Genomic DNA, 15,603 nt, shown 5'->3' with positions numbered 1-15,603 from the left:
CTCACGGGACAGAGGGAGGGAGATCTTTGTGAATTCAAGGCCAGTAGGATCTATACAGCAAGTACCAGGCCAGCCATAACTTCATGGTGAGATCTCGTCTAAAAGACAGGAAGTGTGGGGCAGATAGTTGGACCCAAGCACAAACACGGAAAAGATGAATTGAAGATCAAATGAAAGACTGCAGAGAAAGAACTCCAGCTATACCCCAGGCTCATGACCTACAGAAGTAAATAGCCCTGCCCACAACTTAGCCTTCATGTCAGCCCTGCTTGTCATAGTTCTGTTCAAGCCACCCAGCCTGGGGCGCTCTGCTACCAAGACCTGAGCAGACCGGTGCAGATGGTAAAAGAGAAGACGGAAAGAGCCTGGCTCAGAATTCCATCACTTCAGAACAAAAGCACATTGCTGATCAAGTACCTCCAAGGTACTAGCCAGAAAAGAAGCTTGTTTTGTGTGTCAGGTCATCCAAATTTAGAGCTCTTTGTTATCGCAGCGAACATTTCTCTATATGCCATCTAAAGTCCTTTAACTGCACATAACTGAAAGCAAACAAACAGGACAAATGCTATCAGTGTGACACCTCAGAGCAAAATAAACTCCAAAGAAAATTTAACTTTACGGGAAAGATATTTTGGGATAATTTCGCCCCAAATTCTCACTAGGCCACAAATTCATTCTCTTCTGTTTGCAGAAGTACACTTTCCCCAAGAACTGTAAGTAAGCTTTTTTTTTTTTATTCCATATTAGGGAGTGTTTCTTCCAAGTGGCCCCAGTATGCAAGGCTTTGACTGGGTGTTAGGGACAAGAATGTGGTTGCTGTCGCATCACTTTAAAACAGTCTGAAAAGAAGTCACTGTATGTTGGCCCTTAGGTATAGACCAAGGTGCACATTCTTTATAACAAGGCTCCTACGTGTGTGCATACACTCTTTCCACTGCTATTCTCTGTCACATAAAGAACAGAGCAAAGGCTAGACACCCTGGTTAAGTGTTATCGCTTCAAAAATCCCTCAAAAGCTGTGTTGGCAGCTGGATCCTCTGTGTATAGAAAACCAGGGCTGCTTCTGCCTGAGCTCAGAGCTCAATTTAGATCACAGCATCTGGATTAAAACACCCGCAGCAGCAGGCTTCCAGGTCATGGCTGCTGCCAGGCAAAGGCGGGAGCCCCCTTACCAGCATGATTCCAAACAGAGATGCTGAGGGCAATGGCGGAGAAGCCCACTCCCAGCAGCCTCAGCAGCCGCCTCAGCAGCTCTTGTTACCTACATCAGCAAGCACCAGGCGACCACTGACGCCATGGTCCCCATTTGGCTTTGTCAGAGGTGGAAAACACCCCCCCAGCAGAGACTTCTCTCCTGAGGAGATTGTCCTCCAGATTAAAGCACTGAATCTGGTAAGAACATGGAAAAGCCCAGAGAGCACCCACGTCCCACTATAAGCCTCTTCTAACTCTGCTGCACTACAGACAAAAACTGGGTGAAGACTGGGAGAGAAATGTAAATGCTTCCTTTTTTTAAGTGAAGAGAAGAAAAAAATCATAGCCACGGTAATTATAATACAGGCTATGAACTGAAATCTGAAGGACAGAAAATAGTTACTCCAAATCTGTGTGGCCCAATGCACATCTCCATGAGAATTCACCCCGCACCTTCTTTGATTTCCTTTGGATATGTTCTGTCCAGAATGTTCCATGATTCTGCAGCTGTGAGGTTTATGTGTTTAAAAAAAATCCCCCCTGTTTTCTCTCCCCCCTCCCAATCTCTCTTCTCTCTCTCTCTCTCCCTTCTGTCTTTGTTGTGAATGTCAGGCCTGTCAGTGACACAGTCTGACATGATTAGTGTTTCTGACACTGCACCAGAAGCAGACAGAGAGCCAGGAGTGTGGATGAGGGTGGGGGAGTTAGGATGCACAGCCATTTCAGGGAGTGAAAGCAGAAAGGGAAACACCCTCTCCTTTCTGAGAGGCCCCGACTGTCCAGTGGGCAGCTTATCCAGCCCGAGGAGGATTTCTCCTCATTAACCAACTAGTCCCTCTCCCTGATTCTGTGGGGGATCCCCAAGGTGTGCATCTATCCCGAGAGACCAAGGCCAGCCAGCCTGATATCAGATAAGACAGAACCAGCGAGCCAGCCGACGCTGGGCTTGGCAGCAACAGTCGTGAGCTGTTGTAAACAGGTAGTGCTGGTCCATTCCGCGTAGTGACTCGTGGCGCATTGGCATTCTAACCATGTTCTCTCATTCAGAGAGATAAATGCCTGCTCCTCTCCGAGCATCTGCTCCGAGCTCTCCTCGCTCCTCGGCAGCATGGCCGCTCTCAGCTGCTGTGCATTAAATTCGCCTAAAATCCGACCCAAGGCTTGCCTCGGTGCCGGGTGTGCATCCAGGCCGTTCAGGCGGGTCTCGCTCCTTGGCGCTTCCTGCTCCGTGACTTCCACAAGTGGCTTAGGCCATGACAGGTGGAGCCATGATTTGAACAGGGGTTTATCCAAAACAAGAGTGTTTTTTAAAAGCCCCGCTTTCATCCTTGAAACAGGCAAGTGAACCTGCGTGCCACTTGCCTAGCGCCCAGGAAATGGGGGTGGTGGCCACCCTCCAGCACCCTCCTGCCCAGGAGCCCGGTGCTACGGCAGCCCAGCAGTTCTGTTTCAGTGGCTTTCTCATTAAATAAAAAGGTAGCAATTTTCCATAATGAATGTTTTACACATTACCCCGTTGTGTATCGGGCCTCTAAAATACACATTATTAAAGCCTATTAAAGTCTGTAGTTAGCAGCATCACTAATGTGCCTTTAGGGGAATCACTACAATGAAACAGCATCAGCCTCTCGCAGAATTTCAAATGTTAAATATTCGTTTTTTTCTTCTTCTTCAATACACGTGCCTATTTTTAGCTGTCATCAGACCTCATCCAAAATGCCATCATCTCAGCCCAGAGCTGTCACAACAAATTGTTTATGGGTTAGGCTTAAGAATAACGGAGGCATGCACTGCGAGTTCTGCCCAGCACTTCTTTTTCTCCGTAATTTACCACAATCTCCCCCTGCTCTAATTAACCGGTGTTCCTGACCACCATGACATGTGTTGACACCTTCCCTCCCTGGCTAGGGTGGATCTTTTAATTAATTGCTTAGATTTCTGCCTAATTGAACCTAGACTCTCAAGATAATGCTCCTGTATTTAAGTAGGAAGAAGTTACAAAGCTTCAAAAAAAAGAAACCCAGATAGACAAACCAGAAGGGCTTCTGTAAGCCATGATTAATGACGTCTAAATGTACTCATTTATGGGTCGGCATTGTCACATACAGTTTGTTTAGAAATGTCTCCTAAACACTGAAGGATTTTTACAACATGCAGTTTATTCTAACTAGGTATCTCTCTCTGTCTAGTACACTCTACATATTTATCTTATCACATAGTATGAGCTTTTTTTTTTAAACAAAGACAATGATGCATACATGCCCCAAAGCAGAGCTCTGGGAGAACATCTAACTGGGATAAACGACCTTAGGAAAACAGATACAGGAAGAAAGATGGCTATGACCACACACTGTAAGGCCCCAACATCCAGAAAGGGAGAGGAAAGAGAAGGTCTAGAGCACTAGGTACTGGATTAAAATACTGCACTGGAAGCAATCTCTGTGTTAGGCACTTCCTTTTGTAGGAACCATCCTACTGTTAGAGATGATACTGTTGGCACAGTCAGACAGATGAGTCAATATTCTAAAGACAACTACATAATAACCATGCATCTGAACAACCATGCTCCCAATCACTTATGAACTAAATAGGACCTAACCTGATCCTATCCATTTCCACGTAATAATTGAGAAGAAAGGGTCATGACTGTGGACTGGGGATGGAGACAGAAGCAGCCCTCTGATTTACAAAAGCCAAGATCACTGGCTTTTGCTACAAATTCAGTAGCCACCAATCTAACAAAAGACGCCACAGCACACAGCAAGCTTCCAAAGAGCCTCTGCACACAGCTGTACGGTACACAGACTCAGTCAAATATGGAGTACAGAGGAGAAGCTACCCAGTCAGCATTTAAGTACCACGTGAGACTGGCGCAGAACAACTGGTCAGTACTGGGGTGGCAAAGCCTATTTCTTTTCTTTTCTTTCTTTCTCTCTCTCTCTCTTTTTTTTTTTTTTACATTTTAGCCAGGAGAATTTATTTTTATTTATTTTTTAGAAGAAAAATGATCTATTTACTAGTGTCATTTTAATTTTTTTCTATTTCTGAAAATTATTCATATATTTGTGATTTAAATAATTTTGTTTATTGGATTTGTTTAATTTTTTTATTCGATGTATTTATTTACATTTCAAATGATTTCCCATTTTCTGGGTCCCTACTCCCCGCAAGTCCCATAAGCCCTCTTCCCTCCCCCTGTTCCTCCATCAACTCCTTCCCACTTCCCTGTTCTGGTATTCCCCCATACTGTTGCATTGAGTCTTTCCAGAATCAGGGGCCACTCCTCTGTTCTTTTTGGACATCATTTAATATGTGGATTATTTCTTGGGTATTCCAAGTTTCTAGGTTATTATCCACTTATCAGTGAGTGCATACCATGACTGATCTTTTGAGACTGGGTTACCTCACTTAGTATGATGTTCTCCAGCTCCATCCATTTGTCTACGAATTTCATGAGTTCATTGTTTCTAATGGCTGAATAGTACTCCATTGTGTAAATATACCACATTTTTTTAATCCATTCCTCTGTTGAGGGACACCTGGGTTCTTTCCAGCTTCTGGCTACTACAAATAGGGCTGCTATGAACATAGTGGAGCATGTGTCTTTATTACATGCTGGGGAATCCTACATGCCCAGGAGTGGTATAGCAGGGTCCTCCAGAAGTGCCATGCCCAGTTTTCTGAGGAACCACCAGACTGATTTCCAAAGTGGTTGCACCATCTTACAATCCCACCAGCAGTGGAGGAGTGTTCCTCTTTCTCCACATCCTTGCCAGCACCTGCTGTCTCCTGAGTTTTTTACCTTAGCTATTCTGACTGGTCTGAGGTGAAATCTCAGGGTTGTTTTGATTTGCATTTCCCTAATGATTAATGATGTTGAACATCTCTTAAGGTGTTTCTCAGCCCTCCGAAGTTCTTTATGTGAAAAATCTTTGTTTAGTTCGGTACCCCACTTTTTAATGGGGTTATTTGGTTCTCTAGGTTCTACCTTCTTGAGTTCTCTGCCTGTATCCTACGTGAAATCAACAGAGGGAGTGACCCCCCACTCACCATCTTTGCTCCATAACAGAGCAGTCTGAGAACACCTGGTTCACCTTGACAACCCAAGTATAACATTTCCTGAGGCAAGACTGAGCAGGGCTCCAAAGGCACAAAAGAGGAAGGCAGCATATCAGTAATCTGTGCCAGAGGAAACCCAGTCATCCAGTGTCTCGGAAATAGCCCTAAAGGTCTTTTTCTCTTTTAAAGATTTATTTATTTATTATATGGAAGTACACCATAGCTGTCCTCAGACACCCCAGAAGAGGGCGTCAGACCTCATTATGGATGGCTGTGAGCCACCATGTGGTTGCTGGGAATTGAACTCACGACCTTTGAAAGAACAGTCAGTGTTCTTAACCGCTGAGCCATTTCTCCAGCCTACAAAGCCTGTTTCTAATGAGAAAATCTCTAGGCACTCCTCTTTAAATCCTCAAGACATATGGACAGACAAACAAGAGTCCCAAACAAACCATGACAATGCATCTGAAAGCAGCACTTACCAGAATAAAGCAGGGGTGGAGCACTCTTGCCTTCAAGTGAGACCTGAAGACACTAATCGAAGATCTATCCCAATTCACTCTGAGCCCTCTCATTACTATCCCGTCAATACACTGTCCTTTTCTCCAGCTGCTTTTCTACTCTGAGACTCTGCTGTGCTTCCTGCCTGTCAGGATTTGCTTTCATCTTCTCTGGCAGGTCTGGGCACTATTAAATCAGGCACAGGAAAGCCCTCAGCAAGGCTTTCCTGGGTCTGCATGACACTACAGGCAATGCATGGTACCTCAGGGTTAGAGGTCTCCTTGGGCCACCCCGTCACAGTCACTCACAAGAGGCTTTCAGTAGCTACCCCAAGCCCTACAGACTGCCTCTCAGACAAAGAAGCAATGACTATTCTATCTAGGCTGCTCTGAGATTCAGAGACCTGCACAACAGAGAATACACAAGTACTATACACTTCTGGCTCCACAGAAAAGGGGGAAGGACCAAACATGGAGAACCAATTCTACAAACTTAGGGAATGATTATCTAACATGTACACATTCTAGAGTCATCTGTACAGGAACTTAAAGCCAAATATTACCTAAATACAATCAATGTTTTACAATGTGTCTTTTCACAAACATTTACAACTTTTATATCTTATGCCACCAAGTAAAATCTCCTGTGCTAGAAATAAGTTACATCTTCACAAGTCATTGGCTAAATGAGTCCAGCAGAACCCCCGCCACACTCCTACCCCCACCCCAAATATTATAGGCTATTGCCAAGGCTAATGGCTACTTTCCACAACCTGATGTCCTATTTCTGAGGACAACACTATTTATGTCATCAAACATAGAAAAGGCAAGCTGGTACCTAACTAGAGGCATCACCTCTACTGACTAGTCTTCACAGTACTGGAAGGTACTCTGCATACTGCCAAAAGAGAAAATTAATCATTAAAATATCCCAGCTACAAACCCTGTGACCTATAACAGTGACCCGCCTATAAGATACACTGGTGTAATATTGGCACACATGTTATGGAAGTAACCAAGCACTTTTAAAATTGGATTTAAGGGCCACTCAATGAGCTGGAACCTATATCTAACACTGCTAAAGTGGCCAAGAACCTGAGACTAGACAGATCATGGGAATGTCTAATACTGTCATTCTGCTGAAGCAATACCCTCAGTACTCCAGACCCAGCATCTATCTTCTTCATGGAGGAGGTCTCCCTATACATGGGATGATGGAGGAGGTCTCCCTATACATGGGATGATGGAGGAGGTCTCTCTACACATGGGATGATGGAGGAGGTCTCTCTACACATGGGATGATGGAGGAGGTCTCCCTATACATGGGATGATGGAGGAGGTCTCTCTACACATGGGATGATGGAGGAGGTCTCTCTACACATGGGATGATGGAGGAGGTCTCCCTACACATGGGATGATGGAGGATGTCTCCCTACACATGGGACACACATCATCCAGCCAATTGGTTCTTCCCCTCCTCTCAGGATTCCCTTTAGGCTTTGCATCATGGGAGACCCCGGCAACCTTCTCTTCCCGTGGGTTATTTCCATCATACCATGTTGGAGATTAGAATTAAGCCATATGAGGAACGTGGAAACAAAAACACACATTCCAAGAACTGCCTGCGACTATGTCACCGCAGGGTACATACTCTCCACAAATATTGTGCTTGAGAGAGAAGGGATAAAGGCTATTTTGTTGTCATAAAAACTGATCTTGAGGGTGACTCACTTGAACGGGCTGAAGGGGTCTCAGAGTCTCCCCAAAAGTTTCCAAATCTCACTTTGAAAACCTTATCAATAGGGATTTGAACAAGTAAGTGAAGAGTTACATGACACCACAGCTGTAATGTCTACTTTTGTAGGCTGAGCCACTGAACCACAGGACCTCATCTTTGCCTGAGCACCTGCCTCTCACAATCAACCCAAACCAGCACGGCAGCAGCAGTAATGTGCCAAGCAGGTGATGCCCAAATCAAAGTTAGCCCCACCTCTCTCTGAGACAGATTTTCTCTGTGTCGCCCTGTCTTGGAACTTACTTTATACACCAGGCTGGCCTTGATCAGAGATCTGCCTGCCTCTGCCTCCCAAGTGCTGGGATTAAAGGCACACATCCCATTCTTGGGTATCTTTCTCCTTTCTTAAGTGCTCTCTAAACATCTCTATCTCATTGTATGTCACATGTAATATAATTGAGCTAGTGTTTATTTTTAAACATTTGCCTTTTTTCTGGCCATTAATGAAATGTACAAATACAGGGAAGCTGAAAATACAGAAAATCTGGAAAAGGAATAAGTGTGAAAGAAACAGATGTATGGCATGTCCTTAACTCTGTCAGCGTTTGCTGGAAGGCCCTGGACCTGTGTGAGAGGGGAAGACAGCTGTCGGCTCTATTGTGGCCCCATCCCTCGCTCTGCACCCAGTAGCTTGCTAACTTGCTCCTATAGTGGAAGAAGTTAAGCTGGAAAAGCATTTAACATCAGCTTCATGTTTAAGGCCCTGGATGGGGCGGCTCTGTTTGCTGTTGGTGGTCTGAAGTTCAGACACCCTGTTTTTTTTTTTTTGTTGTTGTTGGTTGGTTGGTTTTTTTGTTTTTTTTGTTTTTTTTGTCCTGACTGATTTACTGCAAGCACAGCACACAGCACTCAGCATGTGTGTGAGGATCGGATGTTTGCTGGGGGAGCTGATGGTCAATAAAACACTACAACTGATACACTGGGGCCATGTCTACACCAAAGGCTGGCTGGATACACCAGCGGAAGGAATTCTGGACTTCACTGAAAAGTAATAAGGACTATAAATGAAGGCAGAAATGAGGTAAACTGTTTATTGGCCTGAGTGTCAATGTGAAAGTGCCTCTACTGCTGCTACAAAGAGTGGGGAGCTAAGAACATTCAGAGAAGAACTTGGGGACAGGGGAGTTAATTCATCCAGCAACAGCATGCGTCTACAACAGAGATCAGAGGCACCCCCACGCCCCTCTGCACGCTGTGGCACTCTGCACTCTTACAGAGCCATCAAAGCAGAGCTGGCCTTACTGGAACATGACAAGGGTCTGGAAGAAGGCTGTTATCACTAGTGCAGTGGAAAAGGGGAGAGGGTCAGTCTGTGTGACATCAAAAAAGCAGTTGTTTCTCAATCAGATGGAAGGTATTATAAACCCAAAGAAGGATACATGTGACAGATCTTCATCAAAGTGACAACTAGGTGAGAGACTAACAGGCCACCACCCTAAGCAGGCACAAAAGGAGCTCTCAGGAGCAGACCCCAACTAAGGGTGCTATTTGTGACCCCTGAAGGCCTGGAGTGACAGGTATCCATCCTCCTGCACCACTTTCCTCGGAGGAACTCAATTTTCCTTGCATTTTTCTCTGGTTTTTTTGTTGTTGTTTGTTTGTTTTGTTGCAAAGTACTAAAGTTCTTTCTTTACTGCATAACAGTATACACAGAATATAAATAAACCCTAAACATTCACTCTTGCAACTAACGTAAGTGTATAATGTTAGATGCAGTATCTATTTATAAATATCAATAAGAACGATTACAGAAAGTAGAAGCTTTTTACAAAATTAAAAAGCTGAGTTCCAATTGTGAAATTTGTCAACCATCATAAGCACGGAAAGTCAGTTTTGCAAAAATGTGTAAAAAATTGGGAAAGACTGCCTTCCAGGCTAAGTGGTAGGGGTTGGGTATGGAAAATAAACATCTCACAATTTGTTTAATGCATACGATTTAGACTGCCCCACCACTAAGCCTGCTCACAATGCTAGGGAGGTGAGTCAGGATGAGGTAAACCTACAATGCACATCTGATGGACATAAACCATGCGCACCAGCCTCAGGAAATGTCAGCGCATTCACTGTGAGCCTGGTACCTAGGAATACTTCATTCATTCCCCCCTCTGCCTTCACTAATGCATGGCCACAGCTATGCCCTCATATTCAGCCACAGGTAACAAGGGGAAAAATGAGAAATAAAAGCCCTTCTTGGTACTGGCTATTAAAGTAACTTACTTAAATAAACTTAATTAAATTACTTAAATAAGCTAGCAATCCCTTTGCGCCATGGAGCTGCTCCCAGTTTTCTAGGGGGATTAGACCAGATAGACCACAGAGAAATCTATCACCAGCATCACCTGGTGCCTCAAAGGAATAAGAAACCCTCAAACACTGTGGCTACCTCTGTCCTCACCTCTCAGAATCCTAGCACACTGTACCTACCTTCTGTCTTAACCTCTCTCTAACTAAAATGGCCCTGGCCGATATTTAGGAAGGAGGAGAGTATTGGGGAGTTTGTCTAACAAAAAGGATAGTTCAAATGTCTCCCAGCTTTCTAGGAACAAACCTATTTAGAAGGCCAGCCACACCCATGACCATACTTCCAACATTCACTGACACACCTCACTAATGAAATGACTGTAGTTTTATTGTATTGAGAAGGGCTGTTTCTTCCTCCAGAGAAAGGCCCATTCTTTCTCTTATGCCAAGAAAGCCATAAAAAAAAAATGCTGACCAATGGAGATGACACACCCAGCTTAATCACTACTTCTAATTAAAACGATATAAAATAAAGCACTCCCTGGGCCACGAGGGCAGAACGTAACTTCCTAAGCACAGGCACACCTACTGGTTCCCAAGAGTCTGCTTCTTAAGTGTGTTCTAAGAGCAAGACCATGACATCAGTTGCTGAGATGCCCTGGAGGCAACGTGGAGCTGGCTGATGGTACACTGTGCATGGGAGTTTCCCAAGCCCTGTCTTGACTTTCCAGTATGCCAACCTCAAAATAAAAGATGCCAAGGTTTGTGATGATAGACTTCTGTCTCCAGCCATGACTGTGGGGCAGAACCCCTGTCTACCCCAAAGTGACTTCTTATCCTGTTGTAAGGTAAGTATTTCAGCCTGGATGGGGACCTGGTATGGGGTTGGGATGGGGAGAGGGTTGTAGCTGGACATCTAACAGAAGGTTTCCTTTCTCTGGCTCAGCTCAGCCAAATGTAAAATTCTTCAGCATAATAGTTTGGTTCTGTTGTGGTTATTTTATTCTATTTTTATGGTCTTCTCCCTTCAGACAGGTGCAAACCCTGAAATACCTTAGCTGTTCCTACCCTTAAGAAAGCCAAAGAATGACCTGAGAAAAATCACGAGGGTGTCTTCAGGTTGGGAACTCAGTGGGTTAAATGGCCTTTCTGTTGTCAAGACCAAAACACATCTAAGTGTTGTACATCTCTAACACAGCATACATGTTGTGCCATGATGTGTTTGTTTTTCTTGAGACCTCTTTTTTGTTGTACATTGGTTTGTGGCCCCCAAAGCTGCCTTCCCTCCGCCACTGAGCTCATACATGGCCACCAGCCCACCACTGCTGTAATTTTCAACCAGAGGTGATTTTTGCCAAGGGACACTGGGAAATAAACACCAGGGGACAGTTTTTATTTTCATGCCTACAATGGGAAAAGGGGGAATACCACTAAAAACCCTAAAATGCAGAAGACAGTCTTACTACAGAGTTCCCTTCTCACAGTGCCAAGTGTCACGGAGAGATGTTCCAGTTATGCCAAACACCTGCTGTTTCTGAGCATCCCAGACCTTCTCATAATGCCTTTGTGCCCAAACACAGGCTTTTTCTTTTACCTGTAGTGCTATACTCTCTGCCCCAAAAAATTATCATTTACAATCCAAGTTCCAACACTGAATTTCACCTCCTCTGTGCCTCATTCCTAGGTCACTACTCTGGTTTGTTTTGTTTGGGTTTTATCAACTTACTTGGCACAAACTAGAGTTGCATGAGAAGAAGAACCTCAGTTAAGAAAATGCCTCCATCAGGTTGCCTATGGAGTCCATCACTATGCCTATGCCATCAGTTTGTAGGGCATTTTCTTGATTAATGGTTGATGTAGAAGTGTCCAGCCCACTGCAGTCATTGCCTAAGCAGGTGGTTCTGGGTTGTATGAGTGAACAAGCTAAGCAAGCCATGGAAGCAAGCCAGTAAACAGGATACCTCTATAGTCTTTGGCTCAATTCCTGCCTTGGCTTCCCCTGATAATGGACCATAACCTATAAGCCAAGTAAATATTCTTCTCACCAAGTTGCTTTTGGTCAAAGTGTTTTATCACATCAATAGAAACCTAAGAGAGTCACATGTTTCTTCTGTGCCTCCAGAGTATCTGGTATACATGTCATTAGAATACTCAGAAATGAATGAATGAATGAATAAATGAATAAATAAATAAATAAATAATAAATGCAAAATAGCCACTTCTAGCAGCTCAATCCAAACCTTATCCATCACTTATCAGTAACATGCCCCTCTGGTAATCAATCATTCATTGCTCAGCAAATCAATCAGAGAACACATAGAAATGCTGCACATACTTGCTAGACTCTCTTGCAGCTATGTCTGTGGGCTAACATTGTCCCACATCAAAATAGCAGCAAATGTTTCTAAGTGGCCTGTAGTGTGGACAGGCACTATAAAAGGCAAGTGGCATGAATTAGCACATTTCATCCATTATTATTATCATTTTATACATGGGAGTAAAAAAGTGGTATCAAGAAGTTATGTCACTTGCCTGAGGTCTGGCAGAACTGATAATCATCTCAGGAAGTCTGGCCCCACTGTCTAATTCTTCAATATTTATGTCAACACAGTCCATCTACATTCAACCTTTCATCTATCAAACACTTCTGGGATACTCTGTAAATCATGGATTGGCCAACAGCTCCTGCACCCTGCCTGATAGATGCTTGTGGGCATCATACAACTACCCAACCTCCGAAACTTTAATGTCAGGAAAACAACCTCTTTGGGCCATGAACAGACATATGTGCTCAAGAAAATCATACAAGAAAATCCAAAAGCATATTCAAAGCATCCTTTACCTTGTTCATGCTGCAGGGATGGGCGCAAGGGATTAGACATGTCACAGTGTGCAGCAGCTCCTGAAGATCCTTCTTGTTTCAGAACCCTCGCTTCTTGAAGCAGACAGCTGCATTGTAAACACAAGCAAGAACCCCATTAAGGCTAGGAAGCTCAGTGAAGTTCTGTGTCCAGTAGAACTCTCTGCCATGGCTGTGGTGACTCGTGCTATTCAACACAAGTGCCTACTGAGCCCACTGTGCAGCAGGGAAGGCCCTGAGAATGAGGAGAATAAACACTGCTGCTCACAGCTTCTTACCACTCTCAAAATGGTAAAAGCCAAGACATGACTAGTGAAAGCGAGGGCTGTTTTAAAAATTGCATGCTTATATAGTTGGTGGCTGCCATTTTGGATAATGTAGGTCTAGGCACTCATCTGGAGTCTTGGGGACTACTCCAGAGCTTCAGGAACAAGGACGTTCTTTGAAATAACTTATTTTAGGTATTTACTAAGGGCTAGGACCTGAGACACTGGGTAAAGCTAATGACTTAGGAATATCTAGTTGGTACTTGGACATAACTGGTGTGTCACAGTGTACCAGACCTTAGTGCCTTTCCTTACTGCCCCTCAAGAAACAGAGAAAATAGTGGGCAGAGGTTTGAGCCTGGTTGCATCATCTTCAAGACTGTAATGTAGAACCTCCTGGGATACAAGGATTTGAGAAGTCAGCTGACCATAAGCCAAATGAACAAAGTAATTTAGTACTCGCATCCCCAAGCCCCGCCCCCACCCCCAAAACCCATATAAAAATCTGTGTTTTGGATTGAGGCATTGGTTCTTAATGGAGTTTTTAAATTACTTTAATTAAAATTTGGAATAAACCCATGGTATAGTTCCAGGGCTTTTGATTTGTCAAATAGTAAACAAAAACAAAAGTAAAGTTTCTGACCACTTAAGTAGACATGTACCGTTTTCCTTTGAAAGATGCTCACAAGAGGTCAGTGGTATACTATTGAAGTAATTTTATGGGGGCAGGTTCTGCCATACTCTAACTGGTATAGCTCCTGAATAAAAGACACAGAAACCTGGTATTTTTATTAACAAGCTATAAGTCTAAATTGGCCAGGCTCTGAGGTATTCTAACCTACATCCCAGCCGGAGGCTCCACATGCGTCCTCAGGATGATTTTATCTTGACCACCTGCTCGTGGTCCATCTTGCCTCCTGGCAGCCTCTTCCTCCCCTACCTTCTTTCTCTCCTCATGGTCCCTACCTGAGACCCATACTCGATCTCAAGTCCCGCCTCCTTCTGTCTCCTGCCCTGTCACAGGCTCTAGCCTTTTATTATCTAATCAGAGATTATGGGGAGCATTCTTTACAGCACACTAGTCAATACAATGCTCATGTCCAGACTGCAACCTAATCTTGGGGCACGGAACTCAGCATCTGAATACACCGTGTAAAAGACCAACCCCAGCAGTACACCATAAGGCTCCTGACACTCACCTATTGAGCATCATTTTTCTTGGAAGCTGCATTTAGTGAGATTTGATGAAGTCTTCATACTCTCAATGGCCCACCAGAGCCCCGTTTAGCATTAAGTCCTAGATCTTTGTCTACTAGAGAGAAACACATCTGCCGAGGCCAGGATGCATTCCCACCCTGACACTTCCCATTGCTACAAAAATAAGTTTGAAATTGTTTTTTCAAAAGATAAAATTCTTAACCCACAAACATTACACTTCGGTCAACATCATGTTATCCTTGGTTTTCGCTTTTGCCTTGTTTTGTTTTTATGAACCAGGAAGGAAGGTGACGTCACTGCCATCACAAAGATTCCAAAGAAAATGTCATGCCAGCCTCAAGAGTAACACACCCTAGCAACACTACAAGGGGGAATCCCAGCACCCCAGCTTTGCAGAGTGAGTCCACACAGGCATCACCACAGGCACAAATGTCCAGGCAACAGTGGCTTCAAAGGCATAAAATTTCAATATCTAATTGTCTAAAACGTGAGTGAGGAAAAATTGTGAAAAATAGCTGAATTACCAGAAGCAGTGGCTAATGGATTTCTGACCTTTACAGTAGAACTGCTAGGCGTGCTGTTTCTTACTTGATACATGTATTGATCCAGCCTATCACATAACTGGAAAGCTTGTCCTTGGGCCCTACAGAGATGTCTAACATCACAAATGTCATATTATAATTCACATTGGCACACAGGAAATGGGCACGGGATCCTAGCCAGCAGACAGAGATGCTTGATTAGCTACTTAAACAAGACAGCTTCCATGTACCATGGGCTCTGATCCCTTAGAACCTGACCAGAGTGCCCACGAAACTAACTGTTCTGTCTGTTCTTGTCCCTCCCCCAGGTGTGCTCACGTCATCTGCATGTGCGCCATTCTACAGCCAAGCCAGACTAAAACTTCTCTGAGGGAAATATTAGTGACATAGAGTTCTTTACTCTCACTCAGGGAGTCAAGGATGATAGACTTAACACGGGAGTGAAAAACAATTTTGGTAATTGCTACAAAATGTCTTTGAAGTTTTTTTTAAAGGAAAACATTTTAATGTCAGGGTTTAAATCTTCTGTTTTAAATTGTGTGTGTGTGTGTGTGTGTGTGTGTGTGTGTGTGTGTGTGTGTATGTGTGTGTGTGTCTGTGTTGGGTGGGAATCATTAAGGGTATGTGTATGCATGGGTGCCCCTGTCCATGCATCCACGCATGTACATGTGGTTTTGGTGTCTTCCTTTTTTTTGTTGTTTTTGTTTTTTGTTTTGTTTTGTTTTTCAAGACAGGGTTTCTCTGTGTAGCCCTGGCTGTCCTGGAACTCACTCTTTAGACCAGGCTGGCCTCGAACTCAGAAATCCGCCTGCCTCTGCCTCCCAAGTGCTGGGATTAAAGGCGTGCGCTGCCACCGCCCGGCCTGGCGTCTTCTTCGAGTGTTCTCCACCTTATTTTTTTGAGACAGGGTGTTACTAAGACTGTAGTT

The 15,603-nt window shown here is 44.0% G+C and overlaps 1 protein-coding gene across 7 annotated transcripts in view; it reads right to left on the bottom strand.

The window, feature by feature from the left end:
• Positions 1 to 15,603, bottom strand: part of Bach2 (BTB domain and CNC homolog 2) — a 353,635-nt gene that overhangs the window by 245,453 nt on the left and 92,579 nt on the right. For 4 of the 7 annotated variants that reach the window (XM_052176178.1, XM_052176181.1, XM_052176177.1 and 1 more), the window contains exon 2: positions 12,632 to 12,738. The exons of 2 other annotated variants lie outside the window; for them this stretch is intronic. The gene's annotated coding sequence lies outside the window, so the exon portion shown is untranslated. Of the gene's footprint in view, positions 1 to 5; positions 99 to 12,631; positions 12,739 to 15,603 lie in introns of all 7 variants that reach the window. One more of the 7 variants, XM_052176180.1, reaches the window with a different exon arrangement.

The sequence above is a fragment of the Apodemus sylvaticus genome, chromosome 3 (genome assembly GCF_947179515.1).
Source record: "Apodemus sylvaticus chromosome 3, mApoSyl1.1, whole genome shotgun sequence".
Lineage (NCBI taxonomy): Eukaryota > Metazoa > Chordata > Mammalia > Rodentia > Muridae > Apodemus > Apodemus sylvaticus.
The sequence above is the reverse complement of the archived record's forward strand: the minus strand, read 5'-3'. Positions and strand labels throughout refer to the sequence as shown.